The sequence below is a fragment of the Phascolarctos cinereus genome, unplaced genomic scaffold (assembly GCF_003287225.1).
Source record: "Phascolarctos cinereus isolate Bilbo 61053 unplaced genomic scaffold, phaCin_HiC Scaffold_9;HRSCAF=440, whole genome shotgun sequence".
NCBI classification, from domain to species: domain Eukaryota; kingdom Metazoa; phylum Chordata; class Mammalia; order Diprotodontia; family Phascolarctidae; genus Phascolarctos; species Phascolarctos cinereus.
This window is the reverse complement of record NW_027556402.1, coordinates 146,357,981-146,385,811: the sequence shown is the minus strand read 5'-3', so window position 1 is coordinate 146,385,811 and position 27,831 is coordinate 146,357,981. Positions and strand designations below refer to the sequence as shown.

The window sequence follows — 27,831 nt, the reverse complement described above, 5'->3', positions numbered from 1 at the left end:
AGGGAAGAGTAGAAAAATTGCCACAGAGCAGTACTGCTGAAATTAAGATTATGAAACATAAATTTCTACCAGACCAAGTCAGCAGGACCGTGTGAGCCCTCCAGTGGTGTTCAGTAGCACAGGCGGAGGAGTACGGAAGGCAAATATAAAGGGGGAACGTAGTAGGCTTAGACGAGGCATGAACAGCAAGGACAAGAGAGAAAGGAAATCTGTGGTGTAAAATGGTGTTTTGTTGAATCAGTCAATTATAGGGCCAAGATCTCAAGGGTAGGAAAGTAGATCCAGAGGAGAGGAGTTGAACTGGGTATATTGGAGGGATGGAGACCCAGGAGGTAGTGAAAAGTGAGAGGAAGAGGTTTAGGAGTAGGGTAGAGAAAGGAATGAAAGGATAAGAGGCTGTAGTCAGATGGAAGAATTTCAGAATTGTAGATCACGGAGGCAGAGAAGCTATAATTGATGAGATAAAGGATATAAATGGGGACAGCTAGATGGTGCAGTGGATTGAGCACCAGTCCTGAAGTCAGGAGGACCTGAGTTCAAATCCGGCCTCAGACACACAATATTTCCTCTGTGTGACTCAGGGCAAGTCACTTAACCAGAATTGACTCACCAAAAAAAAAAAAAAGGATACAAACATTGCTGTCTATGGCAAAGGTTGAGTGAAGGCATGGGCCATTGGATCTGGAGTAGGCTGATGAACTTGGAAGCCAGAGAGTTTGAAAGACCCTTGATAAATTATAGTCCCCAAGTAGGAGGGAAGGGGTGGGGCAGAGAAGAAAAGTATACAGTAGGTCAGCTGCTGAACTCCTCAGAAAAAAAGAATGACCTGGGAGGGAGATAGAAAAATTCAAGCAGCATTTGGATAAGGTGATATGACTGGATGGGGGAAACTTCAGAGGAATCACAATTGCTAAGTGATGGCATCCTGAGAGGAGAACGTAGTACTAGAGAAAGTGGCCAGGTATGTATTGTCTACTTTTCATAGACTTCTGTGAGTAAAAGAAGATGTAAGGAGTATGAGATAAAAAAGATCTATGATCATGGGAAATTCATCCACAACAGCATTTATTTCAAACCTTACCACCTTCAGTGTCATCTTTGATATCTCACTCTCATGCACCTCTCTATATCCAGTCTGTGGTCAACTCCTGTCATTTCTACATCACAACTTCTCATAGATGCTGTTCTCTCCACTTACATTGCCACTACGCTGGTCCAGGACTTCATTATGTCATGCCTAGACTATTGCAGGAGCCTTCTAATTGGCCTCCCTGCCTCAAGTCTCTCTCCACTCTACTCCATCCTTTCCTCAGCTGTGCCAAAGTCTGTCCTAAAACACAGGCCTAATCATGTCACTTTCCTACTCAATAAACTCCATTGGCTTCCTATTACCTTCAGGACCAAATATACATTCCTCAGTTTGGCTTTTAAAGCCCTTCCCGGTCCTTCTTACTTTTCCAGTACTCTTCCACTTTAATCCCCACCATCCACTCTACAATCCACCCTACTTGCTGTTCCTTCTACCCCACATAGCATCTCCATCTAGTTTAGAAACAGATTACCTGGCTAGAGACTGAAACATGGACACTGAGACCTTGGAGCAAGTACGGCTAACAAATAAGAAGACAGATTAGGAACTCTGGAGACTAGAAGTCACCAAACCAAGGTTAGGAACAAAGGAGAGGGTGGTCAGGCTTTTGAGTAAAGATCTGGAACCCTGGAGGTCCTGGGGATAATTGCTCTTCAGGCTCACACAATGGAAAGGGTTTGGCCTAGGAAGACAGGTCACCAACTAAGATTTCCTGAAGATTTTACCAAATACCTTACTATACCTTTATCTTCCCACTGGATCCCAGACTAACCCTTGTTTGCTCATCCCATCTACATCCCCTTAGAGTTCTGATAGATTGATGAGAGAGGAGGCACAGATGTTTTCAGGATCCTAAAATAATATTGCTAGGCTGGTCCAGCAAAAGACTTGCATATAATCTCTACTTGGAGCTAAGCATTTAGAGATCACCCATCCCCAAACCTAGTCCAATAAATCTCACTACCCCTCCAGAAACTGTAGTCTGTTTAGTAATCTAGCCCTTGGAAAGGTAATACATATGTGCTGGCTCAAATGGGAAAACTGTTTGACAGGTCCGATAATAACCTATTTGTCATTTTCACTTAGCTTTCTGGAGTGCTGACAGAGCTCTGAACTGCAAAAGGACTTCCAGCTGAAGTTTGGAAGAAATAAGAGCCAAAACAAAATCTGGATTATAATTACCTACAAAGTGAAATTTGGTGGTTATTTTCTAAGGAAATAGAATAAAAAATGTCACATGCAGGAGAACATCAGACATGAAAGGAAAATGCGAAATTCACATGCCTTTCCTGTTTTCCCATGTGCAATGACCAACAAATCAACGTGCTTCCTAACATTTTTGGTAATAAACTTTACTTCCTTGAAAACAAGAGTATGCACATTAAATTAGTCAATGACATCAATTTTGACCAATATCTGGAGAGGCAGCATGGTATGAAGATACTGTTGGCCCTGGCATCAAAATTCACTGGATTCAAAACCATTTCTGACTTCTACCAACCATGCGACCACCAGAAAGCCACTGAATCTCTCTGCCTCAGCTTCCTCATCTCTAAATGAGGCTAACGATCCTTGCACTACCTGCCTCAGAGGGTTGTAAGAAATGTGCTTTGCCAACCTGAAAGTATGGAAGAAGCAGAAATGACAAATATCTTGAAAACTAAGCTCAGCTAGAAAGGTGGCTGGATTTTGTTTAAGACCTGGGTTTTAGAATTGAAAGGGATCTTAGAGCTAAGTTTTCCCATTTGAGTCAGCACATATGTATTACCTTTCCAAGGGCTAGATCACTAAACAGAATACAGTGTCTGGGTTTTTAACCTTTTATGTATCCTGGACACCTTCGAGTTTGGGCTCAAGACAACCAACCTTCATTCCTCTCCTGGCTTTGCTTGTTCTCCAGCTTTGATCCCTCCCCTGCCCAATCTCTTTTCAATAATGGCCTGCCCCCATTAGAATGTAAGCTCCATGAAGTCAGTGCCTATCCTTTTTTCTTGTTGTTTGTGTCTGCAGTGTTTAACAGAGTGCCTGACACGTAAGTGCTTGATAAACCCTTGATGCCTGACTCCTCAGAATAATGTTTTAAAACACATAATATAAGATATATGGGCTTACAAATAAGCCAATTATGTTAAAATATAGTTACCAAAATGGTAACAGGGGTAGCTAGGTGGCACAGTAGATAGAGCACTGGCCTTGGAGTCAGGAGGACCAGACACTTGACACTTACCACCTGTGTGACTCTGGACAAGTCACTTAACCCCCCAATTGCCTTACCAAAAAAAAAAAAATTCATGGACCCCAGAAACCTTTGGTTTAATCTAACCAGCTCATTTTACATATGGGGGAGGGGGGGCCAGAGACATTACCTCCCGCAAGGTCACATGGGTAGGATTTAAGAGTTGACCAGTCAATCATTCAGCATTTATTAAATACCTACTGTGTGGCAAGTACTTTTTTTAAGTGCTGAAGATGCAAGGAAAGGGAAAAACTCAAACAACCCCAGCTCTCAAGCAGCTCACAATCTAGTAAGAGAGACAATATGCAAAAAACTATGTACAAACAGGAAATACATAACCTAAACTGGGGACGGTATCAAGGAAGGCAGTAAGAATTCTGGGCTTTTAATGCCCAAACCAGGCTTATTTTATTAAAGCCACGCTGCTTCCTGTAGAGGTCTACATTTGTCACTTACCATCTATGTGACCTTGGACCAATCACTTTTTCTCTCAGGGCCTCAATTTCCTCCTCTATATAATAAAGATAATATTTCTTTTTTTAAAATTTTTTTTTGAAGATAATAATATTTCTCTCACCATTGTGAGGCTCAAATGGGAGAACTTATAAGAATATTTTATAAACTGTTGAGTCCCCTACAGATGTAACTAATTGTTAAGTCATTAGGAACAAGTAAAAGAAAATTAAGATTTCAGCAGAAAGTCCTCCCTGTTGGGCCACTATGATTGGGCTAATTGCAGTCAAAGTTAGTCCAGAATCAAGAACACGACCAGGAAAATATCAAGCAAAGAAGTAATGTGGAATCAGGGTCGTGGTACCAGGCTATGTGAAGTCAAAACGCAAAAACACCAGAGAATGGAGGCAAGGGGGGTTGAAGATGTGTCCAGGTTCAAGACTCACAGACTAGAATGGGTGAAATTGAGGGGGCAGATCACCAGTAGAGAGAGAAGTGCCAAGAGGTCTTAGATGGATTGTAGTCCATCCTGTTCCACCTGTGTAGTCCCTCTGCTTACACATACACGGTCCTGGCTTAAATCTGGAAATATTAGGTTGGAAAGTCCTAGCTTTCCATCAGTCTGAGAAGTCTGGGGGTTCACAGTTTACTTAAGAAGCAACAAATTAAACCTCTAGTTTAAGGCTAGCATGGTATTGGGCTCCACGGCACAAACGGTATGGTAACAACAGAGTGATTCTGTCTTCATACTTAAGATTGTGTTCATTAGAACGCTGTGGGTTATTTTATTCTCTACAGCAGCAAAAACTGTGAAGAGAGTGCTAGATATGGAGTCAGAGAACCCAGGTTCAAATCCCATCCCTTGCTGGGCAGTGACTTCACCTCCCTAGGCTTCTGTTTCCTCCTGTGTAAAATGAGGGGGCCGGATGAGATGGCCTGAGGTCCCCTCAAGCTCTAGATCAGAGACTTGATGGTTCTGTGCTTAACCTACTGCAAGGGGGTAGCGTCTCAGCTCTGTCACTTACTCTGGGATCTTGGACCAAAAATTAAACCTCTCCAGGTCTCAGTTTCTTCGTCTGTCAAACAATGTGACTTCTCAGTTTCTTTCTGCTTTGAATCAATGATCCCATGATCAACAGAAACACTGAAGAGGTGCAGTAGAAAATAAAAAAAACTTAAAGAGATAAGGTAACTTGGACTGATATGTGAAGGAATAAGATCCTAGATTTTGAGTTGGAAGAGGCCACAGATGCCACATTATACAGGTAAGTCCTTTCATCATCCTCTGAAGTTCAGTCATGGCATGGGGATGGCATTGGATTTTCAAAGTCAATGCCAGCCAAGAACAGATTCTGGGAGGTCCTACCAAGCTAGAAAATTCCCAAGAACAGGTCCCCATGATAAATTCCAAGTCTTTTTGTCTGAGTGCCCCTCTAAATAAGTTCACAAGCTCATCACAAAGGTAGCCACAGACTGATGAATATTTTGGCCATAGCAACTCTCCCTGAACCATTTTCCAAGTTGTAGAAGGGTTGTGATCTGCATCAGTGGAAGGAAGACCTACCCTGATGAAATCACAGATCTTTGAAGTACTGAAGACCATTAGTCACTTGTCTCTAATCACATTGAGATTGAGATCAAAGAGAACAGAAGTATAACGCATCACTATCGCCGTAGACAGAACTGGGCAAGTCCTCAGTGGAATCCCTCGTATAATATCCAGACTCCACTTGAAGAATTTCTAGGGATGGGGAACTTACTACCTCCAGAAGCAACCCATTTCACTTTCAGACAGTTCCAATCATTATTATGTAATGGTAATTATGATGCTTTTCAGCTTTCAATCTATAATCTCTTCTCATCTTATCATGATCCAAAATCCTCATTTTTGCAATTTCCACCCATAGCCCCTGGTTCTGTCTTTTGGGGCCAAGCAGAACACAGCCTGATCTCTCTTCCATGTGACCACCTTTCAAATACTTTGAAGGCAGCTAACATATCCCCTCCTCACCTCCCCCAATCCTTCCCTTGTCCGGGCTGAACATGAGTCTCATGATTACTACAGACCTCATTGGCTGCGTTCAATTCTCATCCATCAGTCATTTATTCAAGATAGTGGCCAAAGTAAGATCGTATGACAAGACAATTTAGCATTAGTCTAGTGCCCTATGTGTTGACCAATACATTTAAAACTTGTAGAAAGGGCTGACCCATACCACCATGCACTCACCGTGTGACTGCATCTCCTTACAACTCTGTCCATAGGCCTAGCATAATGACAATTGTTTGGCTTGCTAATAGTTGCATTCGCATTTTAGCTGTGGTTTGCTCTGGCACCTCTGCATTTTTCCTGTCTGTAGCGCTACCTTCTGACCACAGTGAATGTCAAATTCACTTCTCTCCATGAGGGGCAACTAGCCACAGAATGGGAAGGGAAGCAAGAGTGGAAAGGGCCATCTCTTGGAGCTTCATACACTAGAGAAAATTTAACTTCTTGGCTTCTTTGTATGAACTAGGATTGCAGGACTGGTGTGGAGCCAGTCAGTAGCATGGGCTTGCGACTCCTTGTCACAATCCTTTCCAATTTATGACCTACTACAATCTCAGACGGCAATATTTTGTCGTTTGGGGCAGGGAGAATAGTGAGGTCAGATCAGGATGATTAAGGGAGACATTTCTGGGAAACTACAATACATTTTTCCTTTTGGAGGAGAGAAGGGAATAATGGGATTATTATTTTATTTCTATGTCTATCGAACAAAGGGAGAATGTGGACCAGAATTAAAGCTGCCATTATTATTATAGAGAAGAGCTTCTTTCCAATGCAGCAGAAGCCCCCTGAATGGAAAAGACTTGGGGGAGGGAAGTCTATTTGTTCCTTTAATTTGGCTTTGGGGAGTACCCTCACTATTTATTGTTATTATTCTTTGTGTAAAGGGCAAAAACCTGCTGGGTGTTACATGCAAGGTCATGTTTCGCTGGCTTGACACAAAAGCCATTGGAATCTCCTTTCATATGGTTACTGTCAGAAATACAGTTTTTCTGGCAGTTTAGGCTTGGTAGGTACGTGTTCAAGCAAAGGCAATTCATCATGTGTGGATACAGTACCCAAGTGCCTTGAGCTTGACCACTGAAAACTGAATTAAAGAAAGGGCTGAAGCCCTTATCCAACATTAGGGAATTCTCACTGTTTCTGAACAAAGGAAAGACATTGTATCACTACTAGCTGGTGTCTAAACTCAAAAAGCCAACCCCTCACCTCTGGGCATTTGCACAGATAGCCCCTCATGCTTAGAACATACTCCCTTTTCTTCTCCATCTCTCAACATCATTTCTGCCGTGAAGCCTTTCCTGATCCCCTTAATGGTTTCCCTCTCCTCAAATTTTCCTAGAGCATTGTCTAAATTGAATTCCTTCAAAGGAGTTACTTATCAGCCTTGACCTTGGCTAAATTCATCCCTGTGCCTATACTACAGAGATTTTCTCATTCTTTGTACCCTAGTGCATGGCACTGTTCTTTAACCTTTCTTTGGAACTCCAGCACTTAGCTTAGAGCAGTGTTTGTGCACAGTAGGCACTTGATAAATGCTTGCTGCCTGGTTTGTTGAATTGAAACCCCTTCAACTATTATCAAATGAGGACATCTTTTTTTCTTTAGTTTTGTCTCAGTATTTGACTCTGACCTCTTCTGTTGGTAAGTCTCATCGCTACCATTATATTATCCAAAAAGATGGTTTTGTTTTGTTTTGTTTATTGCTTGTTAGAATGTACACCACAGGCTAATCCTTCAGCAACTCCACAACCCCTCAGGCCCACCAAAATAGGGCAGACATTGATAGAGTTCCTATCCATATCCCCCTAGGGGTGGCTCATGTTATTTTGACTAGAGAGGTTGTTTTAAAACATTTTCACTCTCTATTTCTAGTGCTGTCCCAATCCTATCTACCTGAGCTGTGCGTGCAGTTGTAATTGGTAACTTCACTCACTCACTGTCTCTTATGTTCATGATTTCTTGGCCTATACCAAGTGACAAATGACTCTCCAAAGCCCTGAGCTAACACTTGATGTACCCCCAATGTATCCTAACTCATGGGTCAGACCTCAGTGACTCCTAAGGCCCTGACAAGCTGGTGACTGATTCCTGTTTGGCCCTCATGCTTGAATTGGGCTCGCTGTGGAGTTTGCCTGGTCGCTGTCAGCTACAGGTTGAACTAATTCACTGTGCATGTGCACAGGGCCCTAGCGGAGAGGAAGGGAGGTGATTTCTTACAGCTGCTCTACATGTGTTGCAGCTAAAGCTGCCATCTTAGCAAAGGACTATCTCAGTACTGTTCGTTTCAAGCTAATTCCTAAATGAAGATTTTCCTCTCTATTTGAAAAAGGCAAAATGAAGTTTGGAATTTACTTTCTTACCCTGGGACTCTCAGACTTGCATAATGCTGTGTTAGATTCCAAAGCCACAGGAAAGGAATTGCTTTGGTAGAAATTTTCTTTGAAACCTTTGTTTGCCAGGCTCGGACATGTCATGGCTAACGTCCATTAGCAATCAACAAATTAGGAATTGCATCTGTTTTCTATTTTCACCCTAATAGTTTGTTTATTTAATTTGTGTTTGATACACTCACATTAGGGACTGTTAGCACTTCACCAGATTTCTCTGGAACTTGTTGGCAGGTTTTACCAAGGTGGAAAAGCTTTCGGTACAGGGCTAGCACTATACATCTGTTGGCAGAGGACAACTTAATTGAATTCAGAGAGGATAATTGCCTGGTTGGCAATGGGATGATACATCTTCTTGGCCACAGAAACTCTCACAGATCAAGTCATAGAGAAATTGTGACCTGTATAAATAGAGGGAATACCTACATTGTCAAAATAATAGATCCTAGATGTATGGCAATATAAACATGTCAAGATGATGTTTATTGAAGGGTTATTTTTGCTCTGTGCTAATTGTATTTGAAACACACTTCTACGTTTCTAACAGCCATTATAGAGAGCTGTTGTCATTAATTAAGTAAACAAAGAGAGTCACTGCTGTATAAGGGAAAGAGGATTGGTTTATGGGTTAAGAAATCCGGGTTCGTTAGTCCACTAACTCGGGTAAGTATTTCACTTTGTGCCTCATTTATCTACTTTAAAATGAGAGAATTGGACCAGATGGTCTCTAAAGTCCCTTCCAGTTCTAAAATTCCTTAATTGAAACCATTAGGTTCATTACAAAAATGTGAACACAGGCACAGTTTACTAATTTGCTAATCATGGATGGTCATTAACCATTTGAAGACTTTAGCTATAACACATGTTAGCATATAGAGTGTTGATCTTCATTTAGAAAGAAAATGCTGTCTCGCTATTGTAGGTGAAAAAGACCGTGATGCTGCCCTCACATATGGGAGGACTGATTGTCCCTTAGAACTTGGCTTTCCAGCAGTTCTTTGCAGGACCCCTTATTGTCTGCACATAGGGTGGAGGATATACATGACCCAACAGTTCCCAGGGTGTGGAAATAGCAGCACACTGGTCTGGGCAGTGATGGCTTCATGATGTCTCCATTCTTCTTGTCCTGCTAAAATGATACAGGAGGTTCTCAGAACCTAACACCAAGGACTGGGAATAACTAGCAGGAAGAAGCCCTGATTTTTTAAAATTATTTATTTAATTTTTCATATAAAGCAAGCATTTCCATAACATAGCATAATTTTAAAAAGATGATTACACATAAAACTGCAAATCTATTATGTACAACTTGCTAATCACTCTAGATATATAATAAAGTTATCATGTAAATTTCTTTTTTTCTTCTCTCCATCCCTCCGCTGCCCTAGAGATAGCTACCTTTAGATACAAATGTGTATGTATATGTAAAATCATTCCAGACATACTTTTATTTATCATTTCTTTCTCTATATACAGATAGTGTCTTCATATGTCCTTTGTAGAAGGAAAGAAAAAGCCCTAAGGTAATGTCAACAGCACTAGGCTTAAGAGACAAATGTTCTGGTTTCAAGTCTGCCATTCACTAGCTGTAGGACTTTGGACAAGTCACAAAATAACCAAATGTCATGCTAGCAAGTGACCACGGAAGTCATCCTGCCCGCCTGAACAGGAGTCCCTTGCAGTGATCCCAAGTGGTCATCCAGCCTCTTCATGAAGACCTCCAGTGATGAAGAACCACCTCCCAAGACAGCCCCTTCCACTTTTGGACACTTTCGTTAGGAATTTTTTCTGAGGCTGAAATCTGCCTCTTTTGCAACCTCCACCTTTTGCTCTTAATTCTGCCCTTTGTGGTCAGGCCGGCAAGTCTAATCAAAGAGACATCCTATTACCCCTTTAGTCTCTTCTCTCCAGACTAAAACTTCTACAGTTTGTTCAACCAACCTTTGTTTGGCATGATACTTAGCCTTCTGCATCCTGGTCACTCTACACTTGATATTCTCTAATTACTGTAATTCCCAGAACACCCAGAACTCAACCCAGCATTACCAGAGCTGAGGGCAGCTGGGCTGTCACCCCCTTTGTCCTGGGTGACATGTATTAGCTTTGGAGGCTCTCATGCCACATTGTTGATTCAGCTAAAATCTCCCAATTCTTTTTCATATGACTTTGCAATGCCTCTTGTAATCATGCAATTGATTTTTTTTTTGAGCCCAAGTATAGGGTCTTAATGCAGTTTTAGTTTCAAACTCTTAATGCAGTTTTAAGCTTTAAATGCTATTATAATATAATAATTTAATAGCTATTATACTTAATAACTATTAAAGCTTTAAACTGCACTAAGACTTTTGGGACATCTTGTATAGGATATCATTTGTCTTTAATATTTTGTCTAACTAGTCATTTATAGGTAATTTAAACTCTCAGAGACCTAATATTCTTATCCATAAAGTGGTTTGGTGTTAATAACATCTTCTGTCTATGCAACATGCTAAGAACATTAGGAATATCAAATGAGACCATGTATTTGAAATTGCTTTGATTACTGTAAAGTATAATGCATTATAAGGGGCATTGATATTATTTCTACTATTGATAGTATGTATGTGTGTGTATATATATATGTGTATATATATATATATCACTAGCCTCTTAAATTTACTGTTAAAAATTGCCAAGAGATTTCAGACTGAGTGAATTTTTTTACCCCACCCCAACCCTCCTCTCCTTCTGCTATACCTCCCCAATGGATTGCTTATCTTTATCACCCTCTGACCCTGCTTTCCAATAAACTCCTCTTGCTCTCCAACTGCTTCTATCTGATTAAACCTAGATGAAGGAATTGTTTATCATTGTGTATCATCAGCAAAGACATTGTTCAACCATGTTGTTTTGATGGAAGAGTTATTGAATAATATCATTCTAAAGCCTCTGTTCCCCTTCCTCTCCACTTTCATGTGTGCCGTAGAAAAGCTTTTAACTGATCCTAAATTAGGAGATTCCAGGAAGGAATCAACACTTGAACTTTGCATTTTAAACTCTGGACTGTCTGGGACAGACAACCAGGTGCACTTGTTTACAAAAGTGACGAGCCATCATCAAATGGGGTTGTGCATTTGTGTGGGTTGGTGAGTGGGAAGGCTGAAGGAAAAACAGATTCCCTTTGTCTCCAAAAGGGCCTTTCAATACTGTCCAGACAGTTACTGAATAATCTGTTGGTTCTCAGAGGTGCCAGTCCCTTCTGGCAGAAGAAGAACAAAATTATCTTAGGGAATGGAGAACAGAGTTCTAGCTCTGCAGAGACAAAACACTGGTTTCAAATTCCATGTTAGACTTAAATGCCCTGGGTTCAAATCCCAGCTCCACTGGTTCTGTGACCTTAGGTAAGTCATTTAATCTTCTGAGCCTCTGTTTTTCCTCATCCATAAAGTGAGGGGGGAGGGGAAGGGATTTGTTTTTCAGCTGATGATGCCTTTTCAAAAATTAACCATATGTTAAAGTATGAAAATTTCATAAACCAATGTAGAAATGCCAAAATAGCAAACATTCTTTACTGGTCACAATGCAATAAAAAAAAAACATAATCAATAAAGAAAACTTAGTAGGCAGAGCCAAGATGGCAGACTAAAAGCAGTGACTTGCCTGAGCTGTCCTCCAAACACCTCCAAATACCTGTAAAAAATGGCTCTAAACAAATTCTAGAGCAGCAGAACCCACAAAAAGACAGAGTGAAACAAATTTCCAGCCCAAGACAACCTGGATGGTTGGTTGGAAAGGTCTATTGCACTGAGCTGGGAGAGGAACACAGTTCAGCATGGGTGCTTAGATAAAGACCAGGTCTCAGCAAACCTGGAGCAGGCCTCAGGGGAATGAATCATTGACAGCTGTGGTGGTTTCCAGACTTCTCAACCCACAAACACCAAAGACAATTTAGAAGGTCAATAGGAAAAGTCTGTGACCATGGTGAGAGTGAAACTCGATCCCACCTCCAGTCCCTGCACAGCCCCGGGGTGGTGGCTGCTTCCAGACCTCCTGGCCCACAGACTGAAGGGGAATCGAGTGGCTGATCAGAGAGAGGTTTCAGGGATCTCTTTGCTGGTGCTGAGGCAGGATTCTCTTGCTTTGCCCGTGTTTGGATCTGGGACACAGTTCTAGGTGGCAGTCCTGGGGTGAGGAGAAACGCTGGCATGGTGGAGCTTGTAGTGCGCTCCTCACAGTTTTAAGGCTGAAAAGAGTACTTGTGGTTACTCATAGACCAGAGTACAGGCCAGGAAAGGGGTAAACACCTCACCCTTGATCATATCATCTTGGAAGAAAGGAAAATTTACAGGTCCCTAGAAATATCTCTGAAAACAGCTGCACAAACCCCCCAAAGCTTGGGACAGTACATTCTCCACACTGGAAGCAGACCCCTACCTTAACAAAGAGTTTGTAACTCAGGTAATTGACTGGGATCATGAGCAAACTGCACAAAAAAAGTAAAACCATAGAATCTTTCTTTGGTGACAAAGAAGATCAAAACATACAACCAGAAGAAGACAACAAAGTCAAAGCTGCTACATCTAAAGCCTCCAAGAAAAATATGAATTGGTCCCAGGCCATGGAAGAGCTCAAAAAGGATTTTGAGAAGCAAGTAAGAGAAGTAGAAGAAAAGCTGGGAAGAGAAATGATGCAAGAAAATCATGAAAAACAAGTCAACAGCTTGCTGAAGGAGAAACCAAAAAATACTGAAGAAAATAACACCTTAAAAAATAGCCTAACCCAAATGGCAGCAGAGGTCCAAAAAGCCAATGAGGAGAAGAATGTCTTAAAAAGCAGAATTGGCCAAATGGAAAAGGAAATCCAAAAGCTCACTGAAGAAAACACTTCCTTAAAAATTAGAATGGAGCAAATGGAAGCTAGTGACTTTATGAGAAATCAAGACATTGTAAAACAAAACCAAAATAATGAGAAAAAATAGAAGACATTGGAAAAACAATTGACCTGGAAAATAGATCCAGGAGAGATAATTTAAAAATTATTGAACTATCTGAAAGCCATGATCAAAAAAAGAGCCTTGACATCATCTTTCAAAAAATTATCAAGGAAAACTGCCCTGATATTCTAGAACCAGAGGGCAAAATAGAAATTGAAAGAATCCACCAACCACCTCCTGAAAGAGATCCCCAAAGGAAAACTCCTAGGAATATTGTAGCCAAATTCCAGAGTTCCCAGGTAAAGGAGAAAATATTGCAAAGCAGCCAGAAAGAAACAATTCAAGTATTGTGGAAACACAATCAGGATAACACAAGATTTAGCAGCTTCCACATTAAGGGACTGGAGGGCTTGGAATATAATATTCTGGAGGGCAAAGGAGATAGGATTACAACCAAGAATCACCTACCCAGCAAAACTGAGTATAATCCTTCAGAGGAATAAATGGATATTCAGTGAAATAGAGGACTTTTAAGCATTCTTGATGAAAAGACCAGAGCTGAATAGAAAATTTGACCCTTCAAATACAAGACTCAAGAGAAGCATGAAGAGGTAAACAGGAAAGAGAAATCATAAGGGACTTAATAAGGTTGAACTGTTTACATTCCTGCATGGAAAGATGATATTTGTAACTCATGAGACCTTTGACAGTATTAGGGTAGTTGGAGGGAAAAATTATATATATGTGTAGATAGACAGATACATAGATAGAGGTCACAGGATGAGTTAAAAATGAAGGGGAGATAAAAAAAATTTTAATTTAAAAAAAGAAAATGAAGGGGTGATATCTGGAGAATAAAATTACGGGGTGAGAGGATTATACTGGGAGGAGAAAGGAAGAGGTAGAATGGGGTAAATTATCTCACATAAAACAGACAAGAAAATGCTTTTACAGTGGAGGGGAAGTGGTGGAAAGTGAGAGGGAATGAGTGAATCTTATTCTCATCAGATTTGGCTTAAGGAGGAAATAACATACACACTCAATTGGGTATGGAAATCTATCTTACCCTACAAGAAAATGGCAAGGAAGGGGATAAGAGAACATGAGGATGATAGAGGCAAGGACAGATTGGGGGAGGGAGTAATCAGAAGCAACACTTCTGAAGAGGAACAAGGTCAAAAGAAACAATAGAATAAACGGGGGGCAGGATAGGATGAAGGGAAATACAGTTAGTTTTTCACAACGTGACTATTCTGGAAGTGTTTTGCATGACTACACATGTATAACCTGTATGCAGTTGCTTGCCTTCTCAATGAGAGTGGCTGGGGAGGGAGGGAGGGAGGAAATTTGGAACTCAAAGTTTTAAAAACAAATGTTTAAAAATTGTTTTCACATGCAACTGGAAAATAAGATATACAGGCAATGGGGTATAGAAATCTATCCTGCCCTACAGGAAAATAGAAGGGGAAAGGGATAACAGAAGGTGGGGGAGATAGAAGGGAGGACAGATTAGGGGAAGGAATATTCAGAATGTATGCCATCTTAGAGTGGGGGAGGGACGAGACGGGGAGAAAATCTGGATCTCAAAATCTTGTAGAAGTGAATGTTGAAAACTAAAAATAAATAAATTTAAAATTTTTTTTAATTAAAAAAAGAAAACTTGAAGAAAATATTGAAACTTAATGGAGAATAATTTAATCCTAAAGAATTGGGAAGTCTGGGGCAAATCATAGAATCAATAGATGATTTCATCAAAGAATGCAATAAAAATGAGTCAACACACTGAAATTATGGGGATATAGCAGGTCTTAAAGCAAAGCAGTTCTTTGGGGAGCAGTTCTTAAAGGAAATTTTATATCACTAAATCTTTTCAACAATAAAAGAGAAAAAATAAATCAACAAATTGATTATACATCTAAAAATTTTAGGAAGTCAAGGAAAAACCTCAGAAGCACAAAAGTAGACATTCTGAAAATCAAACAAAAAGGAAAAAATGGTTTAAAATGTTAATTGATGATACTAGGAACTATTTTTTAAAACTAATAAAAATAGATAAGCTATTAGATAATCTCATCCAAAAAAAGAGAGAGGAAAATCAACTTGATAATATTTTTAAAAATAAAAAAGGAACTCACAACAAAAAAAGAAAAAATAAAGAAAATTATTAGAAAATGTGTTGCCTGATTACATGACAATAAAATACTAATAAAATATTTTAATATTTATAAAAATATGTACCTAGACTAACAAAACAAGAAATAGACATTTTAAATAACTCAATGTCAGGAAAAAGAAATTGAATAAGCCATAAAAGATTTTCCAAAGGTTAAAAAAAGGACCAGATGGATTTACAGGTGAATTATGTTGAGTATTCAAAAAACAATTTTAAAATTACATAAATCATTTACAAAATTATTTGAGAGGAAGTATCTTCCCAAACTCATTTTATGAGATAAATTGGTTCTTATACACAAAACAAGGAGAGAAAGAAAACTATATCTCTAATGAATATTAATGAGAAAAATTGAATAATATGTTAGCAAAGAGGCTATGAAAACTTATTAAAAAAACTATTCATTATGATCAGGTTGGAATTATACCAAGATTCAGTGTTGGTTCAAAGTTAGGAAAAATCTAAATATAGTAGACTATATTAATAAAAAAAATTCAAATAACAAAATTATATCACTTTTTCTAGTAAAAGCTTTTGAAAAAAATAACCCCCTTGTATGTTAAAAAGTGGGGGGGGGCATTCCTCAATATGGTAAATAGTATCTATCTAAAATTACAAGCTAATATTCTGTATAATAAACGCTAGAAATCTTTCCAATAAGATTAGATGTGTGTCCACTGTCACCAGTATTATCTGACACTGTTCTGGAAATTCTATCAAAAGCAATAATAAGAAAAAGAAATAAAGGTAATAAGCATGGGCAAAGATAAAAACAAAATTATGACTTTTTTTGCAGCTGACATCATGATTTACTTAGAGAACTCTAAAGTGAACTAAACAATTAATTGAAACAATAACCAGTAGAGTAACAAGATACAAAATAAACCCATTCAAATCATCAGCTTTTCTGCATATTACTCATAAAACCTAGGATAACTATAGAACACATAGAGAAGATTATAAGGGGGGAAATAGATAATTTTGATTATGTAAAATTGAAAATTTTTTGTAAGAACAAAATCAATGTAGTTAGAATTAGATGGGAAACAGTTAACTGGGGGGAAATCTTTGCAGTAAATTTCTTTGACAGTGGTCTTATATCCAAGATATATGCGGAATTGATATAAATAAATAAGAACAAAAGCCATCACCCAAGAGAAGAATGATTCAAGGATATGACAAGGCAGTGCTTAGAATAAGAAAGGGAAGCTATTTTAAAATCAATGTGTATGTGTGGCTGTCTCAATATGGCTGCCTTTCCTCCTACGTGGAGATTTTTAAAAGGGCTAGGGCAGCTAGGTGGTGAAGTGGATAAAATGCCAGGCCTGGAGTCAGGAAGACCTGAGTTCAAATCCAGTCTCAGCACTTACTAGCTGTGTGACCCTGGGCGAGTCATTTAACCCTATTTGCCTCAGTTCCTCATCTGTAAAATAGGCTGAAGAAGGAAACAACAAACTGCTCCAGTGTCTTTGCTAAGAAAACTCCAAATGGGGTCACAAAGAGTCAGATACAACTGAAACAACTGAACAACAACAACAACAACATCAAAACCACCAGCAGTCTAGCTAGGGAAAGAAAAGGTAGGGACCAGAATCACCAAGTCTGGATAATTTCTCCTCCAGTCTCTAAGAGACTCTTCAAGAGGTTTATCAGGTTAGAATTATGTATACTCTGTGTCAAATATCTCTAGTATAGGGATATGGTTTGAGGATGTTCAGAAGGAAATCCTTTTCCATGATAGCTACCAAGAGGAAAAGGAAGCCTTTAGCTTACCTCCCCTAGTTTAACCCCTTCCTACCAAATGCTGGTTAAATAAAAGATAATTCTAGCTGTGTGACCCTGGGCAAGTCACTTAACCCCAATTACTTAAAAAAATAAAAAATAAAAGACCATTATAATTGTTGTTATTAGTTGTGTCTGACTCTCCATGACCCCATTAGGGATTTTCTTGGCAAAGGTACTGGAATGGTTTGCCATTTCCTTCTCCAGCTCATTTTACAGATAAGGAAACTGAGCCAAACAGGGTGAACTGACTTGCCCAGGGTCCCATAGCTAGTAAGTGTCTGAGGTCAGATTTCAACTCATGAAGATGAGTCTTCCTGATTCCACGCCTCATGCTCTCATTATACCACCTAGCTGTCCCACCGTCATGATTACTGAATAGTAAATACACCCATTTATTCAAGCAAAATAGTAAATAGAAGTTGGAAAAATTACTCACATTGAAATAGAGCAAAGAAACATACCAGAGCTTTTCAGCAGGGAATGAGAAAAAGAAAGAACAATCTCATGCCAGTGAAGTCTTGAGTTGTAAACACTAAAGGTCAAGGGACACAACCTCTCTTCACATGTTCATGGCTCTGGGGTTCCAGTTTGGTATTCAAGATTAATTGCTTCATCTCTCTCTGTGTCTGTCTGTCTATCTGTCTCTCCCTTTCCTATACCAATATCTCCTTAGAGTTCCCCACTTTATTGGTTTCTGCAACCAACTGAAATAAGTCTGCTATTTGGCTATACAATGCCACTTTCAATATTTTCTCAACTATTTAAGAACTATATCTTCCCTTGTAGAACTATATCTTCCCTTCCCTATGTAGAATACAGAATGTCTCATTCTGTACCTCCAATTATCTTCTCTCTGCCAAGAGGTAGAAAACACGATTAAACATTAGTCTTCTAGAGCTATGACTGGTTATTACATTGATTATATTTCTTAGGAGCTGTCCCTTCTCCACTTTGCCTGTGTGGGAGTGGGTGTTACACTATCACCATATTGAAAATGTTCCATATTTTAAATGTTCTAAATAATAATAATAGAATACAAACTAAAATAACTCTGAGGTTCTACCTCATACTCATTATTAAATCAGGGGGTATGAGACATCAAATATGGCTAATGTGTGATTTATTTTATATGACTAAGTTGTTACAAGGAAAAGTAAGAGAGCTTTGGAGGTGAGGAGGGTTAGAAGAAGGTAGAGGGGAGTTAGTGACAGGGTTACTTTAAAAGGGGGAGAAGAAAGGAAAAGAGTATTAATGAACCACTAAAAATAAAGAGGAGAAAGCAGAAGAAAATTCAGGAGAGGATGCAGATAAGCAGGAAAGTACTGGAACTACTTGTTAAATTTCAAATATTTAAAAAAAAACACCACCAAGCTGTATGTGGTAAAGAGTCACAATTTCATGCAGTCCTTTTTTCCTTTTATTCTTTTTTTCTTTCTTTAGTAAAAATTAAGAGGAAATGGAACTTGTGGCATTACGGTTTAGATATCACCTGTGAGAAGATTGATGGCAGTTTAACTGTCATTCTGGAGATCCTGTTAATGTCATAGCTTTAGAGACTAATCAATGAGAAGATTGTGAGAACTTTTTAGCTGAGAGAACATATGAGACAGAGTTAAGAGGCTGACAATATCTTTCTTAAGAAATTGAATGCATTATCTCTTATCTTGCAAAGAAATATTATAAAGATAATATCTGAAAGGGCAGCTAGGTGGTGCAGTGGATAGAGCTCCAACCTTGGAGTCAGGAGGACCTGAGTTCAAATCCAGCCTCACATGCTTGACCCTGGCTGTGTGACCCTGGGCAAGTCACTTAACCCCAATTGCTTCACGAAACACACAGACACACACACACACACACACACACACACACACACAAAATAATATCTGAGAATAACATTTTAATGAACTGTCACCTTGAGAAAGATGAATGGTGAGACTGTGTCCAGAGTTGATGGTTATAGGTGTCTCTGGCAGTGATCTTTCTCACTGTGATATATTGTTGAAATCTTAAGTATGTCTTTGTATTATTTGCTACACTATTCATAAATTATATAGTCAATAACATTGATGTTTATTTAAGCCTATGAAACTATGAGGTTTTGATGCAGGAAGAGAAGGGAAAAGCAGTTTCTCCTCTTGTTATTGTTCAGTCATTTCAGTCAGGTCCGATTCTCCACGATGCCATTTGGAGTTTTCTTGGCAAAGACACTGGCATGGTTTGCATTTCCTTCTCCAGCTCATTTTACAGATGAGGAACTGAGACAAACAGGTTAAGTGACTTTTCTAGAGTCACACAGCTAATAAGTGTCTAAGGCCAAATCTGAGCTCAGGGAGATAAATATTCTGACTCCAGGCCTGGCACTCTATCCACCGCACCACCAACTGACCCCATTTTATCTAATGTTTAATGAAATAGACTTTGGGTTTATAGCTATTTGGTTAATTAATGAGCATGTGTATTTCTGTTAATTTATGAATAAGTATCAGAATATATCCTCTTGATAACCTAGTACCTGGGATAAGAATTAAGAGGAAAACTATGCAAGTTGCTATTAAAGAGAGGGGTGGTCACCCCACCTAAGCTACCTGTGGAATGGTTCCTAAAACCTGTTACGCGTAGTTGCCACCAAGGCTTATAGTTTGTTAGCATGACAAGAAATGGTAGGACATTGGAGTGGGATAGCACAAATTGGATGGTGCCTAGGGCCTTTCTTTGGAACAGCACCAAGCAGATAATCCTTAAGAAGAGCAAGCACCCATGTGCCTCAAATTGGCTGTTATGTTGTTGTATAGAACTGTTAAGGGAGAATGCAGGAGCTAGAACCAGGAGGGGCTTGGAGAAACAATGCCATGGTAGTTGCAGTAGACTGGAACTCCTGGGTAATTTTCTCCTTTTGTCTCTCCATCTGTGTGTACAGTTTGTAACTAATCCTCTGGGAGAAGAGGCTAGGTGCATCTCTCTCTCTCTCTCTCTCACATACACACACACACACACACACACACACACACACACACACACACACACACACAAAGAGTGGATTGTCAAGTTTGATTCTAATCTATAACTCGTCTGTTTGAGACTTTGTGTTGTGTTGTTCCACAGTCCATATCATGGCTATAACATTAGGGAACTTGAGTGGTAATAGCCAGGGTCCCATAGTTAGTATAGAGCCACACAACTGACCGTGCTGAGTATATGTACTCCTTTCTCACTGGGCATGCTTACCAGGATACCAGGACCTAAGTATTAGAGTCTGTGACCTGAGTATCCTTTCTTCCAGATATTAGGAAGATAATATTTGAGCAGAGAATTTCAGCTGTCATCCTGAGAAAGTCAATTGAGGCAATATTTCCAGAGCTGAGAGTTAAAGGTGACTGGCTATATTTCTCACTGTCATACATTAATTGGAATATTTAATATGTCTTTGTTATTATTAGCTACACTATTGATACAGTATTTAATCAGTAATATTGAAGTTTGCCTTTTTCTCTTCTCAGAGTCCAAGACCATGCTGGCTTTCCCTTTGTAATACAATATGATAATAAAACAATATGATATGATACAACATGATATGGTGCAATACAATACAATGTAATTCAATACAGTACAAAAAACTATAAATATTCAAAATGGTATCATGGCTAAAAAAAAAAAAGATTACAGCCAGAGTCACCTCTATTCTTCCTTTCTGGAAACAGTCTTACCACTCAGTTCTCTCAGGATATGGCTAAAGTCTCTTCTCAAGGCTCCAAAGTCTAGTCTTTCTTACCTAGTCTCTTCTCACTGACATTATCTACAACTCATTCTCCATATATCTTGTTTACAAATAGTTGTTTGCATCTTGTCTCCCTCATCAGATCCTTGAAGGCAGGCACTGTTTTTGCCTTTGTATTCCCAGAACTTAGTACGGTTCCTGGCAGATGGTTTTGGTTTAATAAATGCAAGTTGACTTGCCTTGACTCTTATCCTGTGCCCACCCCAAGGTCACCAAGTAAAGACCTCATGGTACAGAAGCTGAGAACATGAGTAGTAAGAGCTGAAATAGTGGGGAAATTTTTTCATCTAGTTTACTGAGACTTGAGCTGATCCTTGCAAGTGACCTCCTGAGTTAACTCCTTTAATCTCCAGTACTCCTGGGATGCAGCTCTACTTTTGACTCAGCAGGGTTCCTCCTCTCTCCTGAATAATCCACTCCACTTCATCTTTCCTGTTATTTTCCATATTTTGTATTTCCCATTGAAATGACTAGACTAGACACCGCTCAGTGGCACTCTTGGTGGCATTTAGCTGAGTGTGGTCAAGCAGCAAGAGCAAACATCGTCTGGCAAATAGGAAGCCAGCCCAAGAATACCAAGTATCTCATCCAAGCAACAGACATCCACATTATAATATTATTTCTGGAGCTTTTAGTTTTTATTTAAAACACAAACCAAAAATGGAAAAAGCAGTATTAGCTAGTAAATCATTTGCATCCTAACCTCCCTCTCCATAATAAATATGTACTCTGATCCAGTAGGGCTTTCAACCATAATTCTTCAAAACTGCTCTTGTATCTCCTGATGAACTCTGTAAGCCAGCCCTCTACACATAAGCCAAATTCCATTATAATGACTGTCATCACAATGATAATCTCTTTATAACAAGAAAACGTCCAAGTCCCACACTGAATAGAAATAGATGCAATAAAGTTCCAATACATTGAAAGAAACTGCAGGATAAGGGTAATATAATATGGTCAAAAGTATACTGGATGAAATAAGACTCAGAAGATGTGGATTTTGACCCAGACTCTTCTATCTAATAGCAACGTAACCCTGGTCAAATCACTTAACTGTGCCTTGGAGTTCTTCTCATTTGCAAAACCAAGATATTAATACCTGTTCTGTCAGATTTTTGTTATAAGGATCAAATCATATATGTTAAATTTAGTAAACTTTAAATCACTATACAATATCATTTTTAATATAAAGCAAAGGGATTTGATCTATATATAACCCTTTAGCTCTACAATATAAAAAAAATTTTACTTTCTCAGAATATGTTTCTATCAATTTCAGTTCAATTCCATAAGCATTTATTAAGCATCTATTATCTGCCAGGCACTGTACTAATCATTAGAGAGTCTTTTAGCAGCCTCTGGGAGGACCCAAAACATGGGCTGAGAGAGCCCATAAGTCTCCTTGTAGTAGGGCTGTATACCCAACAAAAGGTACACATTTGGCTGACTATATATTTGTTTACTTCTATTCCAGAGGGTCAGTAAAAGAAATGTTCTACAGATTAGATTTAAAGTTTGAAATAAATAGTGAGGAGTTGAGAATGACACACAGGTTGTAAGTGTGAGTGACTGAGAGGATGGTGGTACCTCAACAATAATAAGGAAGTTTCCAAGGGAAGAGAGTTTTGGGGAAAAGATAATGAGTTCAGTTTTGGAGATGTTGAGTTCAAGACATTTATGGGACATTCGGTTTGAGATATCTAATAGACAGTTGGAGAGGCTAGTCTGGAGGCTAGAAGACAGGTTATGCTTGGATAAATAGATCTGAAAATCATCAGCATGAAGATTGAATCTCAATAACTGAATCCATGGGAGCTAATGAGTTCACAAAGTGAAACAATATAGAGGGAGATGAGAAAAGTACCTAAGGCAGAGTCCTATGGGACACCCACATTTATAAGGCATGACTTAGATGAAAATCTAGGAAAGGAGATAAAGTGGTCAGACAGGTAGGAGGAGAATCAGGAGAGAGCAGTGTCATGGAAACCTAACAAGGAGAGTATCAAGGAAGAAAGGGTGACCAACAGTATCAGAAGTTGCAGAGAGATCAAGAAGGAAGAGTCTTGAGAAAAGGATCATTGGTAACTTTGGAGAGAGCAATTTTAGTTGAATGATGAGTTCAGAAGCCATACTGCAGAGAATTTAAAAGAGAGAGGAAAAGAAATGGAGGCACCAATTACAGATAGCCTTCTCAATGAATTTAGCCATAAAAAGGATGTGAGACATGAGGACAGCAGTTATGGGGCATAGCTATGGGCCAATGGAAAGGAAATCATAGCTTTCAGACCAATGCAGCTTGAACCGCGGGGGTGGGTAGAATCCCTTTTTGAGTTAAGGCATCTGGATGACTTAGTGGGAAAGAAAGAGCTTTGAAGAATGCCAGGACCATCAAAGTGCTCTGTGGCTGCCTGCCAAAGAAAGGTCTTCCCATGTGTTCAACATGTAGAGGACTGTGGTCAGGCATGGATCATTTTAGTTACCCTACACATGGTGGCCTGTACATGATCACTATGACCATGAAAGTCTAAACATGGTCTACACATGACCACCCCTAAACATGTCTGCTCTCAAGAATACCATCTTTTAACACAAAGGATAAATATGTCTATATGCAGCATAAAAGCATAATAGGCACTCTATTAGAAGGCCCTGCTCAATGAACAAGAAGCCAGCTGCACTAATCGGTTAAAGGGTCTGGGTTTAACTCAGGGACCAATAAGGCTCCTAGTGACTTCTAAAAGGAGCAGGTCCACACACTCAGCCTACCAGTCTCTCGCCCATCTTTGCCTCAAATGCAGGCATATTTTTGCCTGCAGTGTCATCCCCTTGCTGTATGGATTTGCATCTTTCCTTGACAATGAATAAAAACCAGGGAGTATTTAAACCTGATACAGTTAGAAGACGGTGTTCCAAAAGGATAACTGGGCTAACACTCAGAATGGGCTTTTAGTCCTGGTTCTGTGGCTGTCTCTCTGTGTGACCTTGGGCAAGCCTTTTAACCCCTTTGACCTTCATTTTCCTTGACCCTTAAATGAGGGAGTTGAAGGAAAAGCTTGTCCCTGAGGTCTCTCTAAGCATTAACATTCTATGATCCCATGTCTGTAAAATGTGAATTGAGCTTAGTGTCCCTTTCTCTCACTCCCCAGCCCTCCTTCCCTGGAATAAAATGTTCTCTAACCTCTAAAAGTTTTCTGTGCCCACTACCAAAAGACTGGAAGGAAAAATCCCTCATGGGCTCAAACTCTTGCCATTATTCAAACACAAACATTGTTTAAATAGGAAATGTTATTGTATATTCTGCTTTCAAAGTGGACTTTATCCCATCCAGATGTTGTTGCTTATATTACTGTCTTCATACAGAGCAACACTGCCGAGTACCTATCCTTTAAGTCACTTTCCTGTTACTCACCACTCAACTTGTCTCCCCAAAAAAAGAGCCTGTTTTTGATATGAAACACTAGTTCCTCGAAGAAGAGCACCTTTTGTCTCTGATGAACTTTTTCCTCATTTACTTCACCCTGCAAAAAAAAAAAGACACCTACCAAAGGACTTCTCTGGAACCACTTATATATATTCCCTTAAAACAGTCACCTTTTTTGAAAAAAGAGAATATAGGAACTTACAAAACAATGAAGAATACTCAAACATTCTTCTTTGTGGGGTCCAGGGTGCTGAATTAGACTCCAGACCATATTGCCTTGTTGTTTTGACAAAGTAAGGAACGTTTAAGCCACCTGCTCATTAAGGAGTCCTACGTCTGGTTTTGTATGGGCAGCAGGATTGGAGGCCACTGGAGAATAAAGGGCCTATGAATAGTGATGCTGCCAAGTCATATGGCCTTAAGCACTTCTCTCCTATACTGTGCCACCATCCTTAATTTATTCAATGAGGCCGTGTTGTCTTTCTTCCTCCTGTAGGTTAGGAAAACACTTACAGTAGGACCTTGAGGAAAAAGTGAGTCCTCTTTTCCCATCTCTTTGGATGGACTATATCGTGCCAAAGGGAGTGTCCTCACTAATAGGGGAAGCTGGAACTGTGCCAAGGAACATTCTATGTACAGATAACACTCTACAGAACGGCCTTACCACCTCTGGTTTCCATGATACTATTTTCTCCTTTTACCTGTCCAGATTCTAACCATTAAAGTCAGTCCAAGGGTGGTGGGGGCATTGTTTCTTAAGGCCTGGGATAAAATAAATGTTACCTAGGAGTAGAAGAGGGACCTCTCTTAATAACAGATCTGTTTATCAGAGTCTTAGCCATCAATTACAGGCTACCCTGACTTTTAGAGGGTGATAGACAGGATAACTAAGCTTCAATGGGACAGGAGGCCTGAGAGGGAGTGGAGAAAGGGGATTGGGCAATCATAAGCATTGATTAGGAAGTTAGATTCCCCAAAAGACACTCTTAGGGAAGATTATTCTTTCAGGCCAAATCTTTTGACAGTAGAAATCTTGGTTCCCCTAAATGGCTGGAAAACAAGGTTCTTTATGGGAAAGAGAAAAGAATACTTTTTGAATATTCTCTGTTTCTTCCTTTAAGGCAGGAATTCTTAATCTGGGGCACATGGAAAGATTTTAGGGGGTCTATGAGCTTATATGGGAGAAAATTAAATCTGTATTTCAATATAATTACTTTCCTTTGTTATCCTATGTATTTTATTTCATGCATTTAAAACCCTTATTCTGATAAGGATCCATAGGCTTCAGCAGACTACCAAAGGGGCTCATGATGCAAAGAAAGCTAAGAATCCCTGCTCTATTAAACAGAGGCAAATGCTTTCTTGTAATTAATAAACAATAAACAACAGCAGGATCTTATGTTGTCTGGACCTTTCAATCAACAAAGTGACTGTAAAAATATGATCTGTGGTTGAGAATCATTTACAAAGGTCTGCTGTTTTTTCCTCATATACTCAATTTTATAAAAGAAAAAATAAGCATCTGTGATAATAGTTATTATACTCTAGACAACCTTTCTAAGATAGTAATGTTGTCTGAGATTTTTCCATTCTTTTGCTATCCTCTCTTCTCCGAAACACCTTGCAAAGCAATCTAACAAAAGAATCAGTGCCGGTTAAGTGCTCCCCATTGGTTTTAACCTTAAGCTTAGAACCATAACAAGGGCAGGGTAAGCAAGAACTTGTCCTAGTGGATGTACTTTCTACCTCCAGCGGTTTTAACAAAGTCTCTACCATAACACCTTGTATATACCATCGCCGGCTCTGCTCACTCACCTGATCACCATCTTCTTCACAGAATAGGGTAGACACTGGGGAATGGACTCGCCTTCCCCTAGCTTGACTGTACCCAGATGTAAGTGGCTCACACCACAGAGCCATGAAGGTAAAGAGTCAGAGCACAATAGTTGCAATGGGAAAACAAAGCCTGTCAGCAGCACAAGTGAGCTCTTTAAATGGTCCCAACCTGCTTCCTTCCCTATTGGAAATTCCCAGATTCTCTCCCTAAGGGCTTTATGTGCTGAAATCTTAGGTAGCTTCCTGATATTGTAATTTTCCCCTTTCCCATTCCCACACATTTGCTTGAGCTGTTAGAATTGCTAGTTCCAGCTGTTAAAGAATATGGCACTGAAGGCCTAATGTACTAAAGGAGGAAGACTGGATGTTTGTCATACCCTTACAATCAGATTGAGAACTAGGCAGGTCATTCTTGGTAATGAGTGAAATGCAGCTGCTTAAGATGTAATATAATTAATTCATGGAATCATAGCCAAATTTACAAGGTTAGGAGTTAGATGGCTCTTTTCCATGGTCTACGATAGCACGCTAACAGTTAACATGCCAGTGTGGGAGGTATACACTGTAGAATGCATGTGCTATTGCCTTGTGTCCAAATGACCCATTTCTTCTCAAAATGATTTCCTTTAAAAACTTTCCAAACTTAGCTGAACATCTGTGGCCCCATTGGACCTATTTTTTCTAAAAATTTGTTTTGTTTTGTTTTACCCCATTGACTATCAAACCTGAGATGCTGTCTGAAGACTAAAGCTTCAAGTGGAAAGAAGGGGGGTGTTTCTAGGACATAAATTTACGTTAAGTAAAAGAAAAGCAAAAAGCAACTTGTTTCTACAACCATTGACAATGGCCGGAGTATACTCCAAAAGAGAGACCTTTTTGCATGTCCTGTCACCAAGGTTCAATAGCTCATTCCCTCTTGGAAAGAGATCTCATCCATCCAGGAGGTCCTTGCTTCTCCGGCTTCATTTATCTGGTAAATTGAAAGGTCTAGGGGGAAAAGCATTGTCAAAGGCCAACATTAGATGTTGTTTTGCTTGACTGTGCATATTTGTGTTAAAAAGGATTTTGTTTTTCTTTTTCCAGTTGGGGGAGAGTGCAGAGTACAGAGGGAGAGAAAATAGATATTTGTTCACTGCAAAAAGAAATAAAATTTTAAAAAGCGCTAACAATCGAATTCTACAAGAAGTTCTGTGAGCTAGAGAAGTTCCTCATCACGTTCTTCCTCACTCCTTGACAATTCAGTGACTCCAAGACCCAGAGACTGTTCTTAAATAATTTTATTGTTAGATTCAAACATTCATTTTGTATAGAATTTTGAAGAAAAAAGACCCTGAAATGTCATCTTTATATTAGCCCCCTACTAAAATAAATGACAACATAGAACTCTCTAAGATAGAGAGTTGTCCGCATCTAACCTGTTTTAAAATCTATTTCTAGGGGCAGCAAGGTGCTGCAGTGGGTAGAGTACCAGACCTGAAGTCAGGAGGACCTGAGTTCAAATCCAACCTCAGACCAAACACTTGACACTTACTAGCTGTGTGACCCTGGGCAAGTCACTTAACCCCAATTGCCCCCCCAAAAAGAAAAAAATATTAAAATCTATTTCTAAGAACTGGAGATATAAAAGGGCCTTTAGAAATCCATTCCAGAATTTAATCACCTCAAAAATTAAAATGTCATCCCTTCTAATTTAAATCATTTTTAGGC

The 27,831-nt window shown here is 39.4% G+C and overlaps 1 long non-coding RNA gene across 1 annotated transcript; it reads right to left on the bottom strand.

The window, feature by feature from the left end:
* Positions 1-10,841: 10,841 nt before the first annotated feature.
* LOC144455232 (uncharacterized) lies at positions 10,842-26,235 on the bottom strand. Its single transcript, XR_013483947.1, has 3 exons — positions 26,104-26,235; positions 24,277-24,385; positions 10,842-12,441 (listed from the first exon to the last, which is right to left on the bottom strand). It is a non-coding gene; the product is annotated as an uncharacterized LOC144455232 (long non-coding RNA).
* Between the last annotated feature and the right edge of the window lie 1,596 nt (positions 26,236-27,831).